Source organism: Wyeomyia smithii, chromosome 2 (genome assembly GCF_029784165.1).
Source record: "Wyeomyia smithii strain HCP4-BCI-WySm-NY-G18 chromosome 2, ASM2978416v1, whole genome shotgun sequence".
NCBI lineage: Eukaryota > Metazoa > Arthropoda > Insecta > Diptera > Culicidae > Wyeomyia > Wyeomyia smithii.
In genome coordinates this window covers 278,202,646-278,215,873 of record NC_073695.1, presented here as the reverse complement: position 1 = coordinate 278,215,873, position 13,228 = coordinate 278,202,646, and positions in this window count along the sequence as shown.

Below are 13,228 nucleotides of genomic sequence, written 5' to 3'. Positions count from 1 at the left end.
TGCAGTTGAAATGTGGTCATTATGTTTTCTGATACCGTGTCATTTCCGTCGCTGTCTATGAGCAGGAAAGAAACGCTAACCTAATCGACCCGAACTGCGAATAGTACTGGTTTTTATTGAACACGTAATATAAACCATTTTATAGCACTCATGTTTGTAACTTGTTAACTCTTTTATCCAGTTGTGTTGGTCCTTTTCCGTTGCTATCGTGCTGACTCTTATTTGCTTTCAAGCCACTCGAGAAGCAATGCATTTATAATGGCGAGAATTTTGAAGAACTGTCAGTCAATTTCCAGTTCATACAGAGCAAACAAAACATCAATTACAGGTTAATGTATCACTTTGGACCGCTGAACGAACGGTAGCAGCCGCAGCCACCATTCAATTCGTTTCCATGATTGAAACGATTCACTCGTAAAAGTAATTCGTAACGACCTGTCAAAAACGAAACGTTGATGGGAATTAATTCGTCAGCGGCGGCATTTTACGACTGAATGACCAAGGCTTACACAAACTGCAACACACAAGCGGTCCTCATCTTCGTCATTTTTCGCTGCATTTTGTTTTGCTTCATTCCGTCTTGTGATTCGATAAATTCTACTCATCGAAGCTGCACGAACAACGTCAGAAACGGCAGAAAAAAGTCGAAATCATTTCAGTCTTCGACCTTTCATATCGCTGCAATGCGAACGCGAAAGCAAAATGTTTCCCAGCTGACAGTTATACGACCGGAGCGGAATTTGAGCTTCTGTGCTAGCGGAGACGTTTGCGGAGTGTACATAGTCGCCAACGAAGCCGACACGACCAGGACACACGTCCAAAACTTTTGGCCCCAAAAATGGAGGCACAGCAAGCGGTGCTCCAACGTCCAAGCTCCAGTGCATTGGCCAGACGCATGCACTGCTGCAGTACATGGATCATAAAGTTCAACGAAGACGGCAACGGCCGACACAACGGCAGGTCTTATCTCGCGCAGCAACCCAAGCAGAAGTATTCTCGGTGACGGCCACTGCGATGGGATGTCATCCGCGACGTTGGAAGACAGCTGAACGGCTCAACTTTGGACGATGAATTCAATGACAAATGACTGGCTTGTTGCGCCTTTTGGGCAAATTCATTCGATCGAGCCGCCTCAGCTTCGATCTTACGATGACCAATGGCGGAACAGGGACAGGAATTTCTTAATGGAATCATGACATACAATTAAGGCCCGGGGGTCGTTTCACCACGATCACAATCCTTCTATTCTAGAATTCATGAACGAAACAACACGATCAGAGCATCAAACTGTGAAACCAATTTGCATTAACTCTTCAATTAAATATTTTATAATATGCAATCGTAGGCAATCGCTTTCTTACCGCCTCATCGAATCCTCCTTCCCCAATTTAAAACGTTGACAGATCATAGCATTATTCAATATAAAATCGGAATAAAATTGAAATCGAAACCAACAACCTTTTTAATTACCATTTATGTGAACGCTACCCCACTTCGATTGCATAAGAGCACAATAACCCTCAACTGCCACCGGCGGTGTGCTTATTAAAAATGAATATTCTTCGCACTCTGCTTCGTAATGCAGTTTGGCATTCGTATATTGGGCCATAGTCCATCGTCTTCACATCAGGATCACGCGGCGCGTGATGTGATACAGAGCGAGTGGGGTGAAGTTGAACATGACGCATTACACGGTTTGTGCGCGCCCCCGTCGGACTCCTACTGGAGGCCTACTGGTATGCAGATTCGCTGTTGAAACACGGTGCAGTACTACGCTGCCATAAATGGATCGAACCGCAACCAGATCAGAAGCGAATTATTCTTCACTCGTTTCGGTGTGTGTTGAAGAAGGACAAATGCTGTACAGCACCGATGTTCTATGGTCAAAAGAATCTCTAACATCGAACGTGAACTGTGAGAATTTCAGATGCAATTTAGTTAGTTTAAGTTACCTCCTCCAAACAAACTTTAATATTACTCAATTGTGCTGGTACCCTACTTGCTAACTGAAAAACAAATAAACCAAGCTGCAATTTCGGCCCGGATAGCACGTACACCCGCACCCATGAACGCTAGATAAGATCAGGTGGCAGCAGCGGCTCGGCGTAGGGCGGAAATTTAGCGCCCCGAAAAAGGATCTCGCGCGCGGCGCCTTCATTACAATAATGCATATAATTTCTTTACACACTGGCTTTTATTGTTTCTTATTTGTTATTCAAATTGGCGCGGGAAGAAGCGTTTCCTTCGTGCAGTCACTGCGTTGGCCACCTTGATCGAGGGTGCAGAAAGCCATGACGAATTCTCGACGGCTTTTTTGGTCATAAAAATAAAGATAATGAAAGGAACAGCCCAAGCAGAGTTGGTTTAAGCAGTAAACAGCCCTACGGGCTGCTGAATTAAACGTCCGTTTGACAGGTTTCGTCCCCCTTGCCAGTGCTTCGTTATGCGCACATATGGGCCTGTTGGCGATGTGCTGCCCGGAACGAACCCGATTTTTCGCCTTTCGAACCGTGCTTCCGAAAAGGTGGTCATTTTGTAAACAAGCTGTTGATAGTTCTGTTAAAATTTTATTAATTTTTCCCGTCCCCCTGGTTGATGCGGCGGACGGGGATTTCGAACCGGCACCGACTGATCCAGACTGATATAACGGATGGCTGCGAGTGGGTTCCAGGATTTGCATAAATTTCCTGCACGGACAAGGTGAAAAATGAAGTTCTACCTCTGGTGGACCTAACTGCGCTCATTTCCTTCCTGTCGTCACCGGATAAATGCGATTCGGTTTGCTTTGGTGGGCCCGTAATTCGGCATCAAATTTATGACAGATTCTAAATTATGAACCCGAGTGGGAAGTAGATGAATATTTTACGGTCGACAGACTTTCCGTCGTTGCAAAGAAGTTTACGGCTGTCAGTCGTAATCTATCTTCTAATTAAAAGTTATCTTGATACCCTTTTTTGTTAGCAACAGTGTTAATCGAAATGAGAGGGACCTTTTTTTAAAGCAGTCCATGGTCAGCACCAAACAAAATAGGAAATAGTGACGAACATTACCCCCACATGTTTTCGATCAGTTCACATAAACCTGTTTGGAAATTGACACCTAACTTTTTCAATCAAGATCGCACAGTTTTCCCTCCTAATCCACCACATGACGCAAAAAGTTCCACCTCACTTCCTAAGCCTCCTAATTCTGCGAGATAGCAATAATAAAACTTCTTGCCGGACCAATTGTGTGATTTGGGGATTAAAGCGCTCGGGCCTCGGAAACCAGCAGTAGAACAGCGCATCTCTTGCCCTTCGGCCCAAAAACGGTCAAGTTTAGTCGATAATAACAAACAGAGCCCGGCCAGCCGGACTTTGGGTGATAACATTCCCGCTAGAATCTTCGCCAGAAAAGTCAACAGAGCGAGAGAAATTTATGTTCATCCGGCCGTCGACACCTATTTATTTTTATTATCGCTGACCGCATGGACCTTTACCCTTTGTGAGTGTGAGTGTGTGTGTGTGTGTGTGGATTTGGTCATGTCTTTTGCTCGGAGTTGCTTGCTACCGCCGGGTTGACTTCCGTACGTGCCCGAGATAGGACAGACTGCGATAAGGAACAGACACTTTAGTGTTCGCACTTACCTTACCAGTCTGCCGGCTCCGATCCCATGTTGAATTAGGCCGGTAATGACAGAATAGGAAAAAAATGAGGACAAAATCTTTATTGTTTATTGATTACGTAGACAGTTTGTACTGCCGCAAAACGATTTTAACCAGGTTCAATTCAATCAACAAACAATTGGAATGAATTCCATCAATGATCTAACAGGTATCAGCTAAATTATCCCTGGTTAAGAATAATCATCAGAGTAAAAGATATCTCATCAACAACGACGACAATATCGTTTTATGGCTGTTGTTTTATTGCACACACATGTAACATGCTTGAAATTTCATTTGTAAATTCTAATTGCACATTTACGACCTCCGCCTTGTTCTGGCTTTGAGTGCCACGATTGGTTTTCGCTATGCACAGTAATTTTTATTCATTTTCTCTCACTGTTGTTTTATCGCGTTGACTGCGCTGATTGAGTTCTGTGCATCCAGAGGAGTGAAGATGACAGACCACTCTGCAGCAAGGGAACGGATGTTAAATTAACCATCTATCTTTATAACTTTCAACTCGAAATTGCCCGTCAGATTCAAATGACGACGGATGGTTCTGGCGGAGCCCTACAGGGTGTGTAAGCGAAACGAACAAATAGAAAACAATAACATAAAATTTCAACGAGTTTCATCGCGGGCAATAGCAAGATCTTTTTATTAAGGCATTAAACGATTACGATGTATTATGTTAAAACGAAATTAATTTATAATTAAAGTGATTAGTTAGATTTATCTACTTGACACTTCATTTTTTTGGATAGAAAGTGTTCAATGTAATTTTCATTACTATAGAGCCAACTAATTTGCGTTTCGATGCCAAATCGTTTTTTGATTGGACACGTTAAGACGATTAGAGGAACACATGCCCTCCATGCTTTCGTGTCACAAGGGGAATATTATCTAGAAGTGGAAGAATATTCTCTTAGTCCTAATAAAAAGGTTGAATATCTACTAGAATCTAAAAAGCATTTGAACAAATTAAAGTAGTATTTTAATTTCTTTGGCAGTATGAGGGCGGGCGTTGTCATGCAGTGGAATCAAAACGTATACACTCAACGTCCCTTGCCTTCAAATCATTAAGAATTCAAATTCTTTGTTTTCATTCCCAAAGTAATCGCTTTAGAATGGCTCGGCTTCTAATACCGATACAAGCTGTTCCTGCGTTTGACATGGATTCTCATCAAGCAACTCCTTTAATTAAACGTCTTCGAAGGTTTTTGGACTTCCCTCCCGTGGACAGTTGTCAACATTGAAATTTCCATATTTGAAGCGACGGTACCAATTGCGGCACTTTGTTTTACTTAGTGTGGAAAACTACGTGAACAAGAGTAAACCTTTTTCGAAAGCTCAATGCGCTTCAATCGCTGTTTTCTTTGGATAAAATGAGCAACAGTCGTGTTGAAAACAAGAATGAAGTTGAATTTTCTACACACAGTCTTTTAAATCGAGTTGAGCGTAGATTTTTGCAATGAAGGCAGAGCGACGCAGATTCGAGAAAGAGAAACAAAACAAAACACCTTCAAAACTACCGAAATATTGTCACGAGCACTAAAAAAATTTGTGCTTTTCTGATGCGAAAATTATCCTGGTTTTAAATTAACTAATTTGCGTTATCGATATTGGACCTATAACGGTGTTCGACTGGGTACAATGGAATAATTGAACCGGAAAATCACTCAATTTAGCAGTGAAAATTTTTTAAAATAAGGGTTATATCTTACTGCGACAAACTGTTCATAGGTAACACTGTTGTTTTCCCTGGTCGTTATTGTGAAAATGATTATTTAGAAATACATGAAAATTTTACACAAATAAAAGTTGCGATAATTCTCATAACTCTTATTTTTAATCATTCATAGTTCTGAAAAGAACTGATTTCGTAATTTTCAACTAGACATGCGTGCTACAGAGCCCTAATAATCGCATCACCGGTGGCATTGAATATTTTCCTTAGCCGCACATAATTAATTTGCTTTTCGCTCTGCCCTCCGGCAGCTGTGCCAGCAAAATATCCAGCAGCATACGATGGTACCTCTCATGCTCTTATGTCGTATGCAGAATAAAGGTAAGGGGTTCCGCAGTGCCTGATAGTTGACGCGTAATCAGCTCTCTGTTCCTATACTGTAGGCTCCAATCGCTACCGTGTGACGAACAAGAATGAAATTGGATTTTCTACAAACAGTCTTTTGTTTCGAATTGAGTGTAGTTTTTTTGCAATGTAGGCGGAGCGACGCAGACTCGAGAATGAGAAAGGAAACAAAACACCTTGCTGAGTCAAAATATGTAGGAAGTGGAGTTTATTTCGTCCATGTTATCGTTATTCGTGCTCGGGAAGCACGGCAATAGCGAGGAAAGTGTATGGGGAAGCTTGACCTTGGAACTTTTCACTTACATTCACCATTAAGAGGGGACCCTACTCTGGAAAGCTGAAAAATTATGAATTTTCGAGATATTTTTTTCATATGTTTAGAAAAAGGTAAAGTGTCGTCGAGTATTTTGTTTTTTTTTTCCTGAATGGACTTCTTAACTGCGACCAGAATCGTAGCATTACCGCTATTGAGAAGTGACATGCTTATTATTATTGTTTATCAGTGCTTGTGTGTAATGTTATACTCTTCTTTCACACGCTTACTGTTCTACTATACCGATGCTCGTTCTTCTTACCAAATATTACCAGTTATAATTCCCTGGAGAAGTTTCGTTGTGCGGCTCCGCAGCTCCCCGAGTATTTTGGCTATTGATAAGGTTTATTTAAAGATGTATTTTGTATGTCGTGGACAACATTTAGATGAATATTACGCTGTTGACAGCGTTTCTCACGAAACCATGTTTTTTCAGCTGGTGGTGCGTTTTTCTCAGCATCTGCTGAACCGATTTGGATGATTTTTTTAGTATGTTAAAATATATTATCCAACTTGTTACATATCCGATTTTAGATATCTGAATTTCTCAGTGTTTTATTAATTTTTAATGGTGTTTTTCATTAAAAAAAATTTTTTTTTCTAAACTGGCCGCACTTTTTCAAAAAAAAATATTTTTTTTTTAAATTTGTCGCCACAATTTTCAATCGGATCTATTTATTGGGTGGAGTTTTTTTACGCAATTTTTCTTTTAAATTACGCGGTTTGTTTATACGCGGATTTTGCCCCGCGATACAATCAACGGCATAAAAAAGATCCTAGTGTACTGGAAGAAATCGTAGCAAGAGAGAGAGAGAGGATCAAAAAATTAAAAAGAGTCAGAGTAAGAGAAAATCAGAGCAAATGGAAGAGAGAGAGAGATAAAAAGAGAGAGAGAGTAAGAATGAGGAAGAGAGAAAAAGAGAAAAAAGTAAGAGAGAGAGAGAGAGAGAAAGGAAAAAAGAAAAAAGAAAGAGAGAGAGAGAGTAAGAGAGAGAAGAAAAAGAGAGAGATATACACTAAGGTCGCTTTTTACGCGGGGGATGCGTTGCGAATTTGTATGGGCCCGCGTAAAAAACGACTTTTTTGAGTTGCAAATATAACAAAGAAAACCGTTCTAAAACGTTCAAACCTCGTTTGAATATGATAGTGGCCAATCTTGGGACCAAAATGCAATATTTCAATTTTTGAGTATTTACACCAAAAATTGTGATTTTTTTTGAAAACTGATATATGATCACTCGTGGCCTAAAACGGAAACCTGATTGAAATGAGGTCGATATCTTGTACCGTTTTTGAGTAATGGAGGAAAGCAACCCGCGTAAAAAACCGCGTAAAAAGCGACCTTACTGTAGATTAAAATAGATAGAGAGAGAGAGAGAAAGAGAGTGAGAGAGGAGGAGAAATGAAGAAAGAGAGATAGATAGAGAGAGAAAGAAAGAGAGAGATTAATAGATAGAGAGAGAAAGAACGAAAAAAAAAGAAAGAAAGAGAGGGATAGAAAGAGATAGAAAGAGCGAAAAAGAGAGAAAGAAAAAGAGAAATGGAGAGAGAAAGAACGACAGATAGAAAGAGAGAGAAACAAAGAAAGAGAGAGAAAGAAAGAAAGAGAGAAAGAGAAAGAGAAAGAAAAAGAGAAAGAAAAAGAGAAAAGAGAGAAACAAAGAGAGAAAGCAAGAGAGAAAAAAGAGAGAGATGGAGAGTTTCCTTTGGCACGGTTTATTTTGGCAATATAAAAATTTTGGACGTGAAACTAAATTTTCGCTTCAGTCCGGTAGGCCTCGGACAACACTGATTGGATTGGCTATATAATTGGCTATTGTATTTTCTCTTTCGTCCGGTAGGCATCATAAAACATTTGAATTTGGACGTATTGTCAAAATCGAACATGATAGATAGAGAACAATAGTGAGAGAGAATATAAGGGAGAGGAAGAGAATAAGAGAAGGAGAGAATAAGAGGGAGAAAGAGAATAAGAGGGAAAGAGAGAGTAAGAGATATTGTGAGAAAGGCAGAGTGAAAAAAATTAACTGAGAAAGTAAGGGAGAGAGAAAGTAAGAAAGTGAGCAGGAAAGAAAGTGAAAGAGAGTAGAAGAAAGGGAGAAAAGTAAGATAGAAAGTATGGAAGAGTAAGAGAGATAGCGAATAAGAAAGAGAGAGTGAGAGAATATGAGATAAAAGTAGAAAGGGTTAGAGAAAGAGAGAGAAAGAGAGAGAGAGTAAGAAGTAGATAAAGTAAAAGAGAGAGAACAGCAAAGAGAGGAAGAGAGAGTAATAAAGAAAGTTAAAAAGAAAGTGAAAGAGAAACTAAGATAGTGAGTGAGAGTAATAGACTGAGAGGAAGAGATAGTAAGAGAGAGAGAGAGAAAGGGAGAGGGAGTAAGAATGTGAGAAAGTAAGATAAAGAGAAATGGTAAAAACGAGAGAGAGAGTAAGAGAGAACAGGAGAAAGTAATAGAGAGAGATGGAAAGAGAGAGAGGGAGAGAGAGAAAGAGGGAGAGAGAGGTGGAGAGAGAGAAGCAGATGAGAGTTGAGTGAGAGAGAAAGCGTAAGATAGACAGACAGATTGAAAAAAGAAGAGCGAGAGAGAGATTGACGCTGTTTCCGTGTTGTGGATTTTCGTCACTTCGACTTTTTTAATCTGTTGTGGCATAAGCATTTTTTACTCTTGCTGAACTAAGATAACGTATCACTGATGGCAGTGGTCCTTAAAATATGACCAATTAAATATAATCCTCATTATGACGTAACCTGCCTTACAAGGTAACCTCTTTTTAACGTAAATTGATGTAACGTATCATTTTTCCGCACACTATTTTTTTTTTAATTTTAAATTAACTTTAAATGTACTACGGAGCAATAATTCCGATTGTGACAAATAAATCGTTTATTTAAATAATTAAAAAATGAGAAATACGGTATTTTAAAATTGTGAATCATATTCAAAACATGAATGAAAATCTTCTTTCTGGTTCATTTATTGTAAAAACATTATTCAATATAACGTTACGTATTACGCTTGGCAGAAAGCGCGAAACCGTACTAGATGCTGTCATCAAGATTTGAGTGGATTCTGAAGCCCTCTATCGAGGACAAATTTGTAATTCGCTCGCTAAGAACTACACAACAATTTTTACAAAAAGTTCAAGGAAACCCATTTTGGAAGCGAAAATCTTCCGGTTTCGACTGTGTATAATTTCCTGCAAACTTCAACAATAATCCGCCCGGATGGTAGTCGAAGACCGGCCAAAGTAGTGGGCAGAAAAAGAATATTTTCTTCTTGTCTAAATCATGCACTGTAGAAAATTCTGATATTACACGCCAAGTAAAATATTTTCTCATTTAAACTTCAGTTGTTTCTGACGTAAACCACGATTGTTTGAAAATTATGTGCAATATCATTTTAATTTGCATAGAATATTATGGAATCATAAGCGATGGAGACAATCCTTTTAATGCGATACAACATATAATTTATTTTACTGTGTGGTTCAAGCCTAATGGTTTGGGTGTTAATGGTGAGTTGAAATCGTTTAAAATCTGTCCACGTGGTATGTGGATGGCCCCAAAATGATTTGAATCTAAATTAGATATTCTAAGAAATTTCAGACGATTGTCTCCTTCACTGAATGGCGCGTCAGAGACAAAGAAGCATAGTCGTAGCTTTCCCTACTGCAGAATATAACCTGTCATAGAAAATACGAGCTAGAAAAGATTAGCATTTAATTGTGCACGCGGCTCATACGTCAATGCCAATATTCATTGAAAAATAAAAAATAAAAACCTTACTGTATTCAGCACCAGTCGAAACACATTTGTTTTGACCCTGAGAAGACAGTTATTGGACATCACCCGTCAAGGTAATGGCAAATTATTACGAAAAATTTATCACCGTCTAGTCGCCGAACAAATCAGCCAACAGTTTTGAAACGCTGAGACTGCGGGCTGCACCTTTTATACAGAGCAGCTGAAGCATGATTAAAATAATGCAGGATTTGTATTCGCATTCCGTAACCCAGAGCCCGCCCTGCGGGTTTAGCGTACACACTACAGCAATCGACCGTCGCCGCATGGTGAAGCGGTGAAAATTAGCATTCTACTTGATTTAAGTTAAATAACTTCGTTCTTACGAGATTTGCAGCAAATTATCGCCTCTCGTTCGAGAATTTTAATTCACACTCCGGTCGCCCTGTCTGCCCTGTTCTGCTAGTAGCAATTTGCAACGAGCAGCAGATAAAAGCGGACGAAGCTTGTCCTGCCGGGATCGCTGGCAATGTCAATAAAGTAGCAAATGAAATTGTTACACATTTTCAACACGAACCGCTCGGGCAGCCGTGCAAACAAGAATCTGAAATATTCAACCATAAGTTTGGATGTGCATTTACCCAAACCAGTATGCCGTTAAATTAAGGAAGTTTGATTGAAACGCTTCTCGTCTTTCCGCCAATAATCTCAAGTATTGACTCGGGGTCTTAGGTCGGCAGCATTGTTCCTGCGAGTCCGCTGAATGCCGTCCATAACTAACCATCGAACAGGGCTGATATTCGATATAAAATTTAATTAAATCTGATCGTAACAATAAAATTGAATCTTTAATTCCCGATGCCTTTGCGTGTTTTTCCCTTTTCGGTTACAAACTCGTAGGACTGCAGTTCGAAGAGTCGGTTTGAAAAATTGTACAGCTCCGCCTTGTCTCTCTGGCCGACGAGCGAGGAGTACTAAAGCCAAGAGGAATGTCCCATAAATTTTGCAACTTTATTTCGGTTTGAGGTTTCGACTTTTCAACAACAACAGCGAAAAATTGCGAAATAACTCTGCTCGCCACGTTCGTTTCCCGGATTGACGATTCCGATGATGATGGGGATACTTTCGTCAGCTCGTCCTATTGAATATCCTTGCCACACGGGTCCTGTCCTGCGTCCCAGTGCAGTCTAATTTATTTTCCTCGACATGAATCACAGTAAAATAGCATTTTAATGCTGTCGATTGGATTCTGTTCTGTTCTGTGGTGCTGGCTCACGAAACTGGCAAAGTACGCGCGCTCGCTGGCTGGCAGTGCGGTGCTGCTCGGGAGCTTCCAATAAATTTGCATAATGAAGTAGATTTAATTAAACAAATCGTACTTTTATTCAGTTTTATGCATCTCTTCAACCGAAGCAGCTCATCGGTGGTAATGGTGACGAGTCCGTTGCACTCCGCCACTGCCGGTGCTGATCATGGTCCGGCCAGGCAATCGTTTAATGCCACTTCGGTTGGTGGACTGCTGATAATGCTGAGACTGTGACTGTCAACCGGCCGGACGCGAGAGTTCCTTTTAATTGCGGTCATCTAACATAGTGTGGGAACAAATTACTGCCTGTCAGAGTTTCGTCGATTCGATGGTAGTCGTATACAATACATGGAAAAAAATACGTTTTTGTTTGAATATTCAACACGTTTCTGGAACAACTTGGTAGAACATCCGACAATGTCTGTGCTACGCCAAATGCCATCATAGGAAAGCACCGCGGCAAACAAAATAACAACTTCTGCGAACGCTATAATGACAGAACAGCCCGTCAATATTGGTTTTGGCCGGTCACATTCACCGGGAAAATCAGCCTTCTAGCTTCCCATCGCCGTTGTTGCTGCTGCTAAAATTAGTTCATCGGAAGGAAAGCTTCATTTCCCTGCCAGCTTTTCCTGCTTAGGCGAAGAGGTTCCCGAAGGCCCGCTATAAGGTCGACATAAATTCCGATGGTAATGTCTCATCAAACACACATCAGGCGGCTACTGGTTTCTCGGAAACGTTGCATCAGCTGGGTGTCCTCCAAAGAACGAGCGGCCGAGGTAAACACATCCAGCGACTACCGAATGGTCCAGGAACATGTGGCGTTGATTACATTGATGATGATAATGCTGATGAGAAACACATCACACACAGGTTGATGAGCTTTGGCACCCCGCATCGTGGGTCCGGCCGATGATGGTCACCCGGTGGACACACCGTCCGGTCCGGTGTAATGGCAAAAACCTTTACCGCCCCGCATACACGCATTGGATGACAAAAATGGATGAGGGAAGATAAAATCAAACAAATAAACATACACCATAACCTATCCATTGTGAAACAACCCCGGTGTCGGTGTTGATGGCGCTGGCGATGATGATGATGATGATGATGAATATAGGCCTGATGGGAAATTGTCCCCCCGGTGTTTACCCAAGGTGTTGGATGTTATTGCGAACGTCACACACACCGTGATTCTGATGGCCAGTGCATGAAATTTGCCCACCATCGGGGGCCGTTTTCGTGATAGTAAAATAATAATTCATTAGGCTTGTATTTGGGTCTTGTTATTGATACACATTGGCGTCCCGAGATGTAATTTTGGCGGATTTTCCACGAGCTCCAATTTTCGCATCGGTGAAACTGCAAATAAAGGATGATTAACATACGAGATTCTGATACTATATACTAACATTCTTGATATTAGATCTGATATAGAAAAAAATCACAACATAAAATAAAGTGAAAGTAAACTTGATTGTAAATCTAGGGTAGATGATCCAATAGTTGTGGTAGCACCAATAGTTGCGGCATCGCTTTTAAATTCATCGTTTAAACTAATTAGAACCGAATTGCTTATGCTACATGTTGAAGAAATAATAGATTAAACATAAGTACATATGTTACTACAACAATATATACTGAAAATATCCAAATTACTGAAGAATACTGTATTTTTCAGAAACTTTCCCGGAAGGCACCACTCACTACCCATTTTTTTATTTTGTCCACGATTGTTTTAAGATATGTGTGTGGTTTTAGTACGATTATTACTCATATAATTATTTTCCCAGATAACAGTTTATTATGTAAACTGTTGCACAGTTGAAGTTCGTTAATAGAAGATCATATTATTTATAAATTACTTCCTCCACTATTGGATCACAGGATAAACTATGCTCTTATAGTTGCGGTAAGTTTCGCAATTCTGATTTACGTTTATCAGAACATATGTATGTGGGACTACTTGTGTATATAAGGGACAAGCAGGTTCTAGGGGACATACCTAAATGATGTAACTTATTGCTATTCAATTTTCGAACCCCACCTTCCCCTGCCACCGTGTATTTACCGATATTTCATACATGATCGGCCACAAAAGCTATCGCTCTCACCCCTAAAATGCTGT